General features: G+C 32.4%; 1 non-coding gene across 1 annotated transcript; it reads right to left on the reverse strand.

Moving 5' to 3' along the window:
* Nucleotides 1-9,781: 9,781 nt before the first annotated feature.
* LOC145118229 (U2 spliceosomal RNA) lies at nt 9,782-9,978 on the reverse strand. Its single transcript, XR_013713194.1, has one exon. It is a non-coding gene; the product is annotated as a U2 spliceosomal RNA (small nuclear RNA).
* Nucleotides 9,979-15,535: the final 5,557 nt, after the last annotated feature.

The following is a 15,535-nucleotide window of genomic DNA, read 5'->3' on the forward strand; positions in this document are numbered from 1 at the left end:
TAAAACATGTTAGTATAGAACATAGTAATTTAAATGAAAATGATCATACCGAGTATATCATATCATAACTTCAAAGAACAATGCTTATGTTCCAAATATCAAAATACTAAAATTTACTTAAAATCAACTACTAGTATGTCATGTAGAATAATTGTGCTTTTTTGTATTTTTTTCATATAGTGATGAAAGTAGGTTGTGTTTTCTTGTACTTTTCTCTATAATGAATTTGGTATTGCAGCATACAAGAGCTTGTTATGGATCTGGTTTTATACCAATAGTTGAGTATGGAGCCGACTTTGGCAAGGGCCAAAGAAAAGAAAAGGCAAGAAGGTTGTGAGGCTTTTGTACAATGGAAGAAATTATTATGATCTCCTTATACAAACAACACTCTATCCCCTTTGTATTATATTACTATTCTGAAAATTTTATTATTTAGAAGTTGTATAACAACTTAATGGCGTTATGCTTTGTGATTAAAAAGGGGATTTTTTACATTTGATTTATCATAAAGTACTATTATAAGTTCATGTTATACTATGTTGTCTTCATGTGATAAATGTAACCGGGGGCGGAACACAAGGACTATGGCTAGGGGTCCGAAATTAAAACTTCAAAACAAAACCATATAGACAAAAAACATTGGTTCAAAATTATGCTATAATCAAATTTCGAAACTACAAAACTAATAGCAAATATTGTTACATCGCAATTCAAATTATAACTCGTCGATCTTTTGCATTTTTAAAGTCTATTACAATGGTTTCTAGACTAATCTTTTCAGCAAGTTCACTTTCAAAGTGCAAAACGAGTGCGTCATTCAAAAACTCATCTTCCATTTTATTCTGTAAACTTGTTTTATTAAGGTTGTTTTAATAAGGTTCATCGTTGAAAATGACCTTTCTGTTGTAGCGGTGGAAACCAAAAGAGTAAGTATGAGACTAGCTACTCGATAAATAAGATGAAAATTGGCTACTCTTCCGGTCTTTATCAACCATTGACATGATTCAAAAATAGATGTCAATTGTTTATAATTTGCATGTTTAACAACATCAATTTCATAATGTTGAAGCTGCATCTTCAAAAGTAATTTCTCTTGTTCATTGAAATCTTCAGGATAAAACTTTTCTACTAGTTGACACACATCACCACTTCAGAAAGGCTCATTAGCACTTTTAGGGTCTAAAGTTGTTGAAAGTTGAAGCAACTCTATTCATCTGTCATTAAACCGATGATTTAATTCCATTAATTGACAATTAATGGCTTCATAAAAAATATCCACTCGGTAATGATGTTCAGTGTATAATCACTATGCTCCTAACGAGCTCGAGCCCCTATGCTAAAGTAGGCAGAAGAAAAATCAGGGATATCATTCTCGTGATCCTGACAAAATGACTTAACAAGAGAGAGAGAGAGATAGATAGATAGAGAGAGAGAGAGAGCAAACCATTCCATATTTCATCTTTCATCTTTTCCAACAGTTCTTTGGTGGGTGCAACTAGATTCAATGCATTACAACTATCTTGAGATTTTCATTATAAAGCTTGACAAAGTAAATCAGTGATCTCCATTATTTCTTTCTCGAGATGCAGAACAAAAATGAAGTCAAATGTAGTAATAGTCTGAATTTGCATCCCCTTTGATCGAACCAATGTCATCCTTAATAATTTTAAGTAAAACCTCGCAAGTAGGACTAAACATCTTGATTAAGCTCAAAACTAATTTTAGGTGAGAACTCCGTCTGTTATCTCCAACTCGTTGTAATGTACCAATTTGGTTGAGACATGTACCTGTCTCCAACTCATCTATAGAAATCAAATATGCAATTTGATCGGCTTGCATATCTCTTAGTTGGTTAGTACACTTGGAGGAAGCACTAAAAACATTAATAACAAAAGATAACTTAGTAAAAAACTTATGCACTGCAACAACTCGTTGTGAAGCAACCATTAATGATAATTGTAATCGATGAGCAAAACAATGAATATAATAGACATATAGACTATCATTTGAAATCAATGCTTGCAAACCCTTTAACCGACCTCGCATATTACTTGCAACATCATACCCTTGGCCACGAATTGATCTAAAATCAAGATTATTATGTGACGATACAAAATAGATTCCATTCTTAAGACTTTGTGATGTAGTGTCTGGTACATTAACTAGCCCAAAAAAAATGATCCATAATAAAGCCATATTTATTTAAAAATCTCAAAACAATTGATATATGTTATTTGTTTGACTCATCACTTGCTTCATCAACAAGTAAACAAAATTTCCTACCACCAATCTCCTCACAAATCATCAGTCTCACCCTTGTTGAGATAAGGTTGAAAAATCTCTTTTTGAATTGACGGTGATGTATATAATGCATGTTTAGGAGTAGTACGAAACAATTCTTTCATCTTGGTGCTAAAAAACCAATTGCCTTTAACGTTTTATGAAAATTTCCTTTGTTGATTGAATATGAGCTTTCATCATGACCTCTAAATGCAACTGCTTGAAAGGCACACCAACGGACTAAAAACATAGTAACCATCAATCTTAGTCTATTATTCTTACGATCCTCTTCTGTAAATCTCTCAAACATATTTTTTATATCTTGTTCCTCATTTAACAAATCATCATATGCTTTTTGTGCAATGCTGTGAAAAGATGTACACTCAGTCCCCATATGATTCAAAAGACACATTTTTTCCCACCTACTTTCTTCCAATTCTGAAAACCATCTATAGTAATTGCTCGTTGGCCGTATTGTCCCATTCCAGAAGGTTTGTAAAATAGAAAACATGGGAAACAAAATGGAGCATCTCGACTCTTTGAGTATTCAAGCTAGGAAATAAACTAAACCAAGAAACTTGAAAGCTATGTTTATGGGTTTATGGTACAGATTTGGATATACTTGAAGTTTTTGTTGAAAGGGGCCAAGATTTATGTACGCTCGACGGAGGTTATCTCGTTGATTAAATGGATAATCGTAAACTTGCATACGCAAACCGGGATCTCGTTCGACTGTACTAAGATCAATTTCATTCACTTCAAGTTAAGGTTTTTTGGATGGGTTCTCTACAACAGGAAAACTATATGTGTTCTCCGCAACTGGAATACTAGATGTTGGGTTCTCCACAACGAGAACACTAGACGTTGGGTTTTTAGGATTTTGAGTAGAGTTGGCACATTTTCTTTTAAATAACACGTGAATAGTTTATTGTGTTTTCATGTTGATATGTACTACATAAATAATTAACTAGAATATTAATAAATAAAAAAATATAATGGTAAAATAAAATAATAACTAATAAATATATTATATCAAACATCTATATTTTGATTATAAAAATCCAAGTTATTGAATTTATTTTAAGATTATATCAAATCCTAAATAAATAACATATCATAACTGATATCAACTATATTATGTATACTAACAGTATACGATTCCTAAACAAATAACATATCAGAATTGATATAAACTGAATTATATTATACTAACAATATACGATTTAAGTGTTTACATATTTCTTTTACATACTACTAAAACATATAAATAAATTCAATATAGATGTTATCATTAATAAAGTAAAATCGTCAGCTACTTTTGTACTATATATCTATTATACACTCAACCACCATATATTTATTATACTTCTTTACCATATGTCTATTCTACAGTCAACTCTATCCATCTCTATACACATAAAAAAGATATAATAGACATAAAGAAAGAGAACTAAAGTAAGAGTCTAAGATATTTCACTACAAAAAATATTTCATTTAATGGCACACAAAAAGTGCAACTAAAAACCCAAAAATGCTACTAAAAGCTTCTCGGATAATCAGTAGCACACATAATAAGTGTCACTAGAAACGTTCTCACTAAAACCCTTTAGTGACATTTTTTGCTTTTGATGTTGTAGTTTTTTAAGCTTTTAGTGACATTTTTTTTATTTGTCATAGTAGAAGAAAAGTTTTTTATGGCACATATTTTGTGCCATTAAAAGCTCGTGTGATTCAATAATTTATGTTTCTTTTAGTTACACATTAATTTAGTGACATTCTTTTATTTGCCACAATACAAAGTATAAAAAAATTGTGGCACGCTTTACGCCAACAAGCAATTTTATAATTTAAGCTACTTATATCTACCTAATTTTTTTTATCCATAATATAAATAAAACAAATAATTAAATTGTAGCACTTAGAAATAATAATAACTCCATTGTGTTTCATCAATATTTTTCGAATCAAATATTTAAGTAGATGTCAAATACGGCTAAACATTTGAAAAATAAACTACTAATCCTTAGATACTTGAGGATTCACTTACAATGGCTTGTAGGGAAGCCTGCATAATAACAACATACAAAAAACATGACAATTGTTTGTCCCATTGTACTTGTCCAAGTTTTAAAGTATGTTGTTATTATTTTGAAAGTGGGACAAAAGACATGGTTTAAAGCAAAGCAAAGAGTAAATGACTTGAAATGGTTAAATACAAATAAGATGATAATATAAGTCAAAATAGAATAATATAATAATATCTCTTCGTGAGCAAGTCGAGCAAATAATTGTCCCGGAAACATGAGATTCATTTGTTTTCTTTTTGAAATTTATCCAAAAAGAAAAAGTTACCAACTTCTCATGGCATGAAGCTATATAAATTACTAAATTAGTTCATTTGATGTGTAACATCCTGTTTTGAGATGTTTCTTATTTCAGGATTGTGAGCAATAATGGACCAAGTAAGTCCTTGGGCTTCGAGGAAATAGGGTTTAGACCTCATTGGATGTTGCTAATATAGGCTAGGTGATCTAAGCCCGTGGTTTGTGTTTCGGAGCCAAAAGGGGAAAACGGGAAAAATTAATTGTTGGGTGTCTTGCATGGATTATGCTTTTTAGATCGACATGTGTTAACCCAAAAGTAACTAATAGAAGTGTGGGGCTTGTCAATACCTCTGTGTGGATATAAAGATCGCCAAAAACAAAGTTGAAACGAAGAAGTTATGGTTGTTTGATGTTGTAATGGATTTGAGTGAAAAGTCGTGGCCACGTCGTGGGGATCAGAGCCCACGACATGGCAATCAGTCAGGCCCAAGTCCAAGATTTTTAGGGTTTTCAACTTATTTAAGCTTAATGTTCCGCATTTTTGGGCATTTTATTAGCCTCCATCACTTCTAGGACCCCTTGGGAGAAACCCTAGCCTCCACCTTCAAGATTTGAGCTTCTCCCCTCTTCTATCTCCTCTTTTGGATGCTTTCTATGGTATTTTGATGAAGCTTGAAGATTAATAAGGTTCTTTTGGTTTCAAGGAAAGTTGTTTCAAGTTTGGTCCATCAAAGGCACTACATTTCTGGATTATTGTAAGTATAAAGTTCCAATCTTACCATCTAGTTCTTTAGATCGTGTCATTTGGGGTTTTTGGCACTTTTGGTCCATTTTATGGGTAATCTTGGAGTTGGGTGGACTCCAACATCTTTTGATCAGTTTAGAATGTTTCTTGGACCTCATGGACTAGGAAAGTTATGATATTTTGTTTTCCCTTCTAGCCATGCAAGTTATCTTGGTCATTTTGGTCATTTTGGTGTGTTAAAGCTTAGATCTTGAAATTTGGTGACTTTTTTATGGATAAAGTTGGAAACTTTATCCATCTAAACATCATGTTGATCTAGATCTGAAGGTTGGAGACTTGAACTTAATGGATTAAGTTAAGAGAGATGCATTGTGGGTCCCTTTGAGTCTTAAAGTCCACATTTAGGTGGTTTGGACCTTCCTAATGGATAAAGTTTTTAAGACCTTGGAAATGATCAAATCTGAGCTTTGGAGCTCTTAAAATCGGAACAAAATGGATTAAGCTCGTTTGAGCTGTTCAGACCGGAGGTCTTAAAATCGTAACAAAATGTATTAAGCTCGTTTGAGCTGTTCAGACCAGTCCCCACGGCGTAGCCTTAGGCTGCTACGATGTGGCGACTGGGGAATCAACGGCTATTTTGGAATTTAGTGCCCACGACATGGCCAAGGAAGGCCACGACGTTGAGAGCTATTGTTGGAAATTTTGACCTTGGCTTTGACCGTTGATTTTTTTGACGAATTTGATTTTTGGTCAAACTTTGGTAGAATTGAATATTTGGCTAATGATTGGTCTCGATTTGGGTTTAGGAAGCTTGGGTTGGCTGTGTTGTTGCTGATGTAGTTGTTGAGCTTCTGTTGAGTTGTTCACGTGAGTCTTCCTCACTGTACTTGTGGGTCGAAAGCACCAATGTTGGCCCATTAGGTTTTGTATCCTAGTATATAGATTGATTTTATGCTAGTTATATGATAGATTGGTAGATCTGTATGATTGCATGTACTTGTTGGTTATATGTTTATGTTTATCTATTGCATATGTCGACATATTATGGTTAGGTTGAGGTGATATTACTTTGTGCTGAAGGCCAAGATACACGGGGCGGTATGGATAGGTAGGTTGTAGGCCCAGTGAGGCGATCTAGTCAGGCCGAAGGCCCGGAGAGCAGTATGGATAGGATCTAGGCCCAACGATGCGGTCCAGTCATGCTAAAGGCTCATGTATGCATGTTGTTATCTGTTGGTGGTGTGGGTATATTGGGGGAACTCACTAAGCTCCATGCTTACAATTTAATTACATGGTTTCAGGTACATCAGATGATCAGGGCATGGCGAAGCGTGATTACGCACATCATCCTTGGATATTTTGTTGATCGATGATTTTGGGATACTCTGATTTTGTGTATGTTCTTGAAAACAATGTTTGTGTATGGTTTACGGATTATAAAAGGGTTTTAAAATGAAATTTTTTACATGATTTTGGGATACTCAGTTGTAATCCTTCATAAATGTCCTTTAACGTTAGTGATTGATCTAGAATGTCGATGCCATTGTTGGATCCGACAACACCAAAAAATGTAAGTCAAATCAATAAATCCTGTAAAGCCATTGTTTCTAGAGTTATCATCGGGTGTCCAAGACATATTGTGTACTTCGTTCGTCTTCTAAAATCATATTATATAATATTATGCACGCACATATTACGTCTTTTATTCTTCTCGGCTCCCATGAACGTGTCGGGTTGTCGATTATGTGCCAACGTTTTTAAGGACATCAAAGGCACATTCCATCTACTTCCAAGTTCCTTCTTGAGTTGTATGATGAACCATTCACTTCAAACGAACACTTAGGTGTAGTTCCTTAGTAGATGTCGTTGAATATCAACGATTGATCTAGAATGTTGATGTCATTATTGGATCTAGCAACACCAAAAGAATGCATATCAATTTCATAGATCTTGTGAAACAACTACTTCTAGAATTAACGTCGAGTGTCCATGATCACATCGTCATCTCTTCATCACATGAATCTCCTGGTGGGGTAGAAATTCATAAAAAGCTGGATTAAGAAGAAATCATCTCATCGTTTTGTTGAACCAGCAAAATCTTTTAATTATGTAGTAAATCATTTCGTTTTACATCACCATAAGTTTAAAATGTTGGTGGAATTGTTAATTAAAAAAAATATATAGTGAGTGAACGATGTCATGAAGACTTTATAAATCTATCACATGCTTACCTGTAACCCAAGTGGGGGTTGGATTTTGTGATTTGGTTCAAGTTCAGTTGGTTCTTGTTCTTGTTGGTGGGTATTTTGACTTTGGCGTTCCAAGTCTGAGAGTTGTATCTGTTAGCATGGCTTCACAGATTAGAAGTTTTGGATCGTTAGGCCCATAACGGTGACTCGGGTGTCCCATTACAATTTTTTACCTTTTAAACATCAGTGTCAATAATAAAAAGAAATAACTGAAGATCTAGCACCATTTTTTGAGTAATGAGAAATCATTAAACTGAGTATTGGATGGACACTTAGGTGTTGTTTGTTTTTTCTGATGCAAAATGTCTGCAGTCTGCGGACCACATCTGTAGACCTCTGCAGTAGAAGAGGTGGACCAAACGTCTGCAGTCTGAAAAAAGAAGATTGTTTGTTTTTTTAACATCTGCGGGCTACTAAAATAAACTGAAATCTTAATGAACTGAATTTTTTAAACTTCAAAGTGATTTTTTTAATATTTTTATGACTTTGTTATAAATAATTAACAAATCTAGATCAACTTTTATCTATTATTGTATAAAAAATAAAAATAAAAATGGTATGAATTAACGTGTATATTTGATAAAAACCAACAACTTTGATTGCAAAGTTATAACTAAACATTATAATTAGGATCAAAGAATTTGATACATAAATAGATGGAAATAAACTTCGATTTTTTCAATTAAATCCATTAAAAACGTACCATAAATATTTTCTCGAGAAATTGACGATACTGTATTAAATAGTGTTTTACAAAATTTGGCAAAAAAATATAAGAATATATTATGATTTTTTTTTCATATTTATATAAACAACTTCAACGACTATTATTGTAATAAATCTTTATTTATAAATTTGTCAAAAATATCATGCTTGTATCGTCGAACATTTTTTTTTTTAAAGTTTTGTAATTTTTTTCAAATTGTTTATCATTAATAAAGTTGGAAAAAATATAAATAAATAAAAAAACTTTAAAAAAATGAAGCTATATGTGTTTTTTTTAAGCTAGAAGATGTCTGAAGATGTTAGAAGACTCTGGTCCACATATGCGTCAAGAAGAGGGCGCGCAAACATTTTTAGGTCTGCAGTGTTCAAAAAAACAAACAGTCTGCGAAGGCTAATGTCTGCGCGTGGTCTGCGCGGCGCAGATAGAAGAGGTCACGCAGATCTGCAGACAAAAAACAAACACCACCTTAGTTGTAATCCTTCATAGATGTCCTTGAATGTTAGTGATTTATCTAGAAAGTTGATGCCATTTTTAGATCCAACAACACCAAAAATGTATGTGAAATTCATGAAGCCACTGCTTCTAGAATTATCTTCGGGTGTCTAAGACATATAGTACTTCCTTCGTCCTCTAAAATCATATTATATAATATTATAAACGCACATATTACATCTCTTATTCTTCTCGGCTCCCATGAACATGTCGGGTTGACGATTGAGTTGCCTTAAACTTTCATCATTTACACATGTCACGATAAATGTAGCAGCAAGAAAATACCCGTGCTTGTATGATGATCCATTGACTTAAAACGAATCCATTGACTTAAAACGAACACTTAGGTGTAGTTCCTTAGTAGATATCGTTGAATATGAATGTTGATGACATTATTGGATCCGGCAAATGCATAGATCTTGTGAAACAACTCTACTTGTAGAATTAACATTGGGTGTCCATGGTCACATTGTCATCTCTTCATCACATGAATCATCTTTCCCACTGCAATCCTGGTGGGGTAGAAATTCATAAAATGTTGGATTAAGAAGTAATCATCTCATCGTTTTTGAACCAGCAAAATATTTCGATGTTTTAGTAAATCGTTACGTTTTACATCACCATAAGTTGAATATGTTGGTGGAATTGTTAATTAAAAAAAATTGTGAGTGAACGATGCCAAGAAGACTTTATAAATCTATATATTCTCCTGCTAGACTCTTCATCATTGAGCTTGGTAACGCTTGCCTTAACCCAAGTGGGTTGGATTTTAGGATTTGGTGTTGTTAGGCTAGCTTCACTACAAGCCTTGGATCTTTACTCCCATAACGCTGTCTTATACGTCCCATGAAAACCTTTTACTATAAAACCATGATAATTAATAACTGAAAGACCTACCACACCAGTTTATCTGGTCTATGAATGTAAATCATCGACAAATGAAAATTTATTAAACTAAGTATTGGAGAGGTGAACCAGGCCTTGGCAATAGTGTAAGAACAAGGCGACTCATGAAGAACCCCAGCAGCAAGCTACTGTAATGGGCCTTCCCCCATAAAAAATAAGATTAATATCGAGTAGGCCGATAGCCCACATATCAGATATTAAACTGATAAGAACAGATACTACACTTGATCTTAGCCAAAAGGCCGAGAAAGGTATGCTTATTCCGCTCCTTGGCTTCTCCTTTTATACACAGCTTTCTCTGGCTGCTTCCTTCACCCATCCGATGTGGGATGCAAAGTGCAAACGCTTTCATTGCCTTCATAGTTCATTCATAACAATAACACCACCAAAAACAACTTCATTATATTCTCTTCTTTACTTTCTATATTCAAATAAAAGTTTGAGTACATATATGTGTTTATCGATCATAGCATTACTTTTCTTACTTTTCTTCTGTAGAACAAATTCAGAGAACCAACATATCCAATTTCACACTATCATATCCATAATGGGTGGGTCTTTAACACACAACGGATATGGAGAAGGAGAGAGAGACCATGCTGGAGGTTTACTATTTCGTATATCATTAAACACTGCTTTGTGACAAAAAGAACCAGGATAACAGAAGAAAGACAAGTTGAAACCAAGAACCTTCAAAAACCTTAAACTGATCAATGACGGTTTCGAGAAGAAGAAAAAGAAAGAGGCTTGCCTAGGAACCAACACATAACGTGTGATTCCTACCTCTCCATTGTTCTAAAATAGTATACGATTATCAAGAGCAGTTTATTTATTAATGCAAGAACCAGATCATACTTTTATAAAATAAAACCTCACTCTAACCATATACAAATCACTAAAAGAAAACTAACTCTCACACTCACATATTCAAGCTATCTTTACTAGCTACACATCACGTATAAAAGCTAAAGACACAAAAACTGATTAATGAACGAAATTAGAAAACAACTAATCTGAATGAATATTTAGTTAGGGTTGGTGTTTTGAAGGAGACGATCGGTTTCTCTCATAAATATTTAGACCAAATGAGGAAGTAAAAATCAGCAAACCATCGAATAACTCTTCATTATATAGCAACTGCAGTTTAGCTCCAAGCCCTTCCACTTTAACTTTATATCACATTTAGTCCTTGTCCGCTATTCCATCTTCCAAACCCAATCCTTTAGCTTTTCATGACAAGCCAATTTACCATTATTTTATCCATACAAAGCACTAACACCGCAATTATAAGTAACTTTTCACTTTTCCTCCCAAATACAAGATTGGGATTATTATTTATTTTATTATCCTCCTCAATCTTGTATTTGGAATATGTCTAAAACATAAAGACAATATAACTCCTTCCTTAACAAAACACAAATATGAAAATCTATATATTAGAACTAGCTTGATCGTAAAAAACCAAACATGGACTTCTATAATAACCTCCTTCAACTAAAATTCTAATTAAATATGAACTATAAAATGACACGGTCAAAGTAAATTATCATGTAAGAAAAATAAACACAGTACACAATAAAATCATTTTTAACGAAACATTTTATAACAGAACACAAATTCACCAAATTTACAAACTATATCATGACTACATTACCAACATATGACTTTCCTAACTAAATATTAATGAAACTTGAACTATTATTATCACCAATGCCAACAGGCAACATCAGTAGTCAGGGGTATCTCATGCTACCCTTCAGATTTATCCAATAGACTGTGTTACTCCTTCACCATATGTTGGTGATGTAAAGGGATTTGATTTGGTAATATTCATCGTCTTCACAAATTGATCCCTACCGTGCGTTTGGTAGCGTAATGTCTATCAATTTTAAGCAAATTGTAGGAAATCAGCCACCACAACATCGAAATTACAAACAAAATATGTTTGCAAATTAGCAGTGAATCGTTCATTTATAAAGTAATAGGCTTTAATCGATTCTTGGTACTAATTTCTATTCAATTTCGTAGTACTCATCAAAATCGAAATTGCAAGGTTAGCATCTCCTGTAATTTTACATATCAAAATTTCCAAACATGTTCTTCTTGGTGCGTGTTCTTACTCTATTGTGGTTCTTATAATTTGAATTATCGGATTTTTCACTTATCTTAATTTCTAGTTTCGCATCTTCCTCGTAAATCCAATAGACTCTCACTCTTGCACAAAACAAAACCAACTAACTATATAGACAGTCTAAAAACACTCCACTACCCCCTGACTACATCAACTAAGTATATAGACACTTACATCTAGACGTTTTTTCTACAAAACTCACATTAACTTGTAATTTTGTATGACTAATTGTTTGTCCCTTTGTTCTGATATGAGTTGCACTTAAGACATGCATCTAATTATTATCATATTAGTTCAGTAGTAGGTTTCTTGATGTAACTGGCATGAGATCATCAAACTAAATTAACCACCTTGTCAATGTTGTATAGGTATGGTCATTTATATATTAGTTCAATAATAGGTTTCTCGATCTAGAACTCAAATGAGATCATGAGACTAAGTTGGCCAACTTGTTAATGTTGTCTATTTGATTCATTTAAATGTCTGGTGAAATCACATTCCCAATTGGTAGAGAAACAAATATCGTATCGACTATATGCATTTATCATGTGGTTAACACTATGTTTGGTAATAGCCTTTTTATTGTCTTAACTAGAACAACGTTCGACTACATCAAAATATAATGATCCACTCATTCTAAAGCCAACATTTATCTCGCGTTGAGAAATATATAGACACGGTCATTTTGGAGATTCACCAATTGCATCGATCCATGCAGAGGATTAGGTCAATCCAATATTCACCAACAATGAATGCACGTGAATTTGTGCTCTCATCAAGACACATTTTCATCAACAATGAATATATGCCAACATTCACACTAATCTCGGTTCACATTATTCCCGTGACATGACCGACTAAGGGCATTTAGAATAACTTAGTTGTTTATAGATTAAAACATGTTAATATAAAACATAGTAATTTAAATGAAAATGATCATACCAGGTATATCATATTATAACTTTAAAGAGCTTGTTATGGATCTCGTTTTATACCAATAGATGGGTATGGAGCCGACTTTGGCAAGGGCTAAAGAAAAGAAAAATGCAAGAAGGTTGTGAGGCTTTTGTACAATGGAAGAAATCATTATGATCTCCTCGTACAAACAAAACTCTATCCCCTTTGTATTATATTATTATTTTGAAATTTTTATTATTTAGAAGTTGTATAACAACTTACTGGCGTTATGCTTTGTGATTAAAAAGGGTAGTTTTTTACATTTGATTTATCGTGAAGTACTATTACAAGTTCATGGTTAGGCTATGTTGTCTTCATGTGATGAATGTAACAAGGGCGGAACACAAGGACTATGGCTAGGGGTCCAAAATTAAAACTTTAAGACAAAACCATATTGACAAAAACAAAATATTGGTTTAAAATTATGCTATGATCAAATTTCGAAACTACAAAACTAATAGAAAATATTGTTACATCGCAATTCAAAGTAGAACTCGATGATCTTTTGCATTTTTAAAGTCTAGTACAATGGTTTCTAGACTAATCTTTTCATCAAGTTCACTTTTAAAGTGCAAAACGAGTGCGTCATTCAAAAACTCATCTTCGATTTTATTTTGTAAACTTGTTTTAATAGGGTTCATCGTTGAAAATGACATTTATGTTGTACCGGTGGAAACCGGAAGAGTAAGTATGAGACTAGCCACTCGATAAATAAGATGAAAATTGGCTACTCTTCTGGTCTTTATCAACCATTGATATAATTCAGAAATAGATGTCAATTTTTTATAATTTGTGTGTTTAACAACATCAATTTCACAATGTTGAAGTTGCATCTTCAAAAATAATTTCTCTTGTTCACTGAAATCTTCAGGATAAAACTTCTCTACTAGTTGACATACATCACCACTTCGGAAAGGCTCAGTAGCACTGTGAGGGTCTAAAGTTGTTGAATGTTGAAGCAACTCCATTGATCTGTCATTAAACCGGTGATTTAATTCCATTAATTGACAATTAATGGCTTTATAAAAATATCCACTCGGTAATGATGTTCAATTGTATAACCACTATGCTCATTACGAGCTCGAGCCCCTCTGCTAAAGTAGGCAGAAGATAAACCAGGGATATCAATCTCGTGATCCTGACAAAATAACTTATATATATATATATATATATATATATATATATATATATATATATATATAGAGAGAGAGAGAGAGAGAGAGAGAGAGCAAACCATTCCATCTTTCATCTTTTACAACAGTTATTTGTGGGTGCAACTAGATTCAATGCATTAGAATTATCTTGAGATTTTCTTTGTAAAGCTTGACAAAGTAAATCAGTGATCTCCATTATTTATTACTCGAGGATGCAAAACAAAAAAGAAGTCAAATGTAGTAATAGTCGAACCAGTGCCCTCTTCAATAACTGTAAGTAAAACCTCGCAAGCAGGACTAAACACTTTGATTAAGCTCGCAAGCAGGATGCTATGTCGTTGATTATCTGGATAATCGTAAATCTGCATACGCAAACCGGGATCTCGTTCGACTCTACTAAGATCAATTTCATTTGCTTCAAGTTGAGGTTTTTTGGACGGGTTCTCTACAACAGAAATGCTAGATGTGTTCTCTGCAACAGGAATACAAGACGTTGGGTTCTCCGCAACAAGAACACTAGACGTTGGGTTTTTAATTTTGAGTAGAATTGGCACGTTTTCTTTTAAATATTTCGTCAATAGTTTTTTCATGTTGATATGTACTACATTAAATAATTAACTAGAAATTAATAAATAATATAATATAATGGTAAATAAAATAATAACTAACAAATATATTATATCAAACAACTATATTTTGATTATAAAAATACAAGTTATTGAATTTCTTTTAATATTATATCAAATCCTAAATAAATAACATATCATAATTGATATCAATAAATCATAATTGATATCAATCAATTATCTCTAATAAATGAAGGTTTTTTTTGTCATTTGTCACATTCTCATTCAATTTGTCAAATGTTATTTTATAGTTATTTTGAATTAATTATTTTTCCACATATTATTTTATGAGTTTTTTCTATTTTATTAAACTGCACATAATATTTTAATGTAATAATTGCAATAAATTGATATCAATTTCATTATTGAACTTACATTTTAATTTCAAAATTCTCAAAATTAAAACTCTAATTTCTTTTATTTATTTAAGTTATTTGTTTAAATTTAAAAGATAAAAAACATTTCCATTATAATAATTTATTATTTTTCTTATTTTCTTAAAAATTCAAAGTTCTAAAATATTTTGACATTTATATTTAATTTTTTTTTTAAATTAACCAAAGTAATACATGGGTCTCACAACTAGTTGTATCATATATAGTAAGAGTGTACGGTTCCTAAATAAATAACATATCATAATTGATATCAATCGCATTATATTATACTAACAATATACGATTTAAGTGTTTACATATTTCTTTTACATACTACTAAAACATATAAATAAAATAAATATAGATGTTATCATTAATAAAGTAAAACTTTCAGCTACTTTTGTACTATATATCTGTTATACACTCAACCACCATATATGTATTATACTTTTGTGTCATATGTCTATTCTATACTCAACGTCCATCTCTATAGACATAAAAAAAGAAAGAGATAATAGACATAAAGAAAAAGACATAAAGTAAGAGTCTAAGATATTTCACTACAAAAAA

Source organism: Lactuca virosa, chromosome 5 (assembly GCF_052849685.1).
Source record: "Lactuca virosa cultivar CGN04683 chromosome 5, Lactuca_virosa_CGN04683_v6, whole genome shotgun sequence".
Classification (NCBI taxonomy): domain Eukaryota; kingdom Viridiplantae; phylum Streptophyta; class Magnoliopsida; order Asterales; family Asteraceae; genus Lactuca; species Lactuca virosa.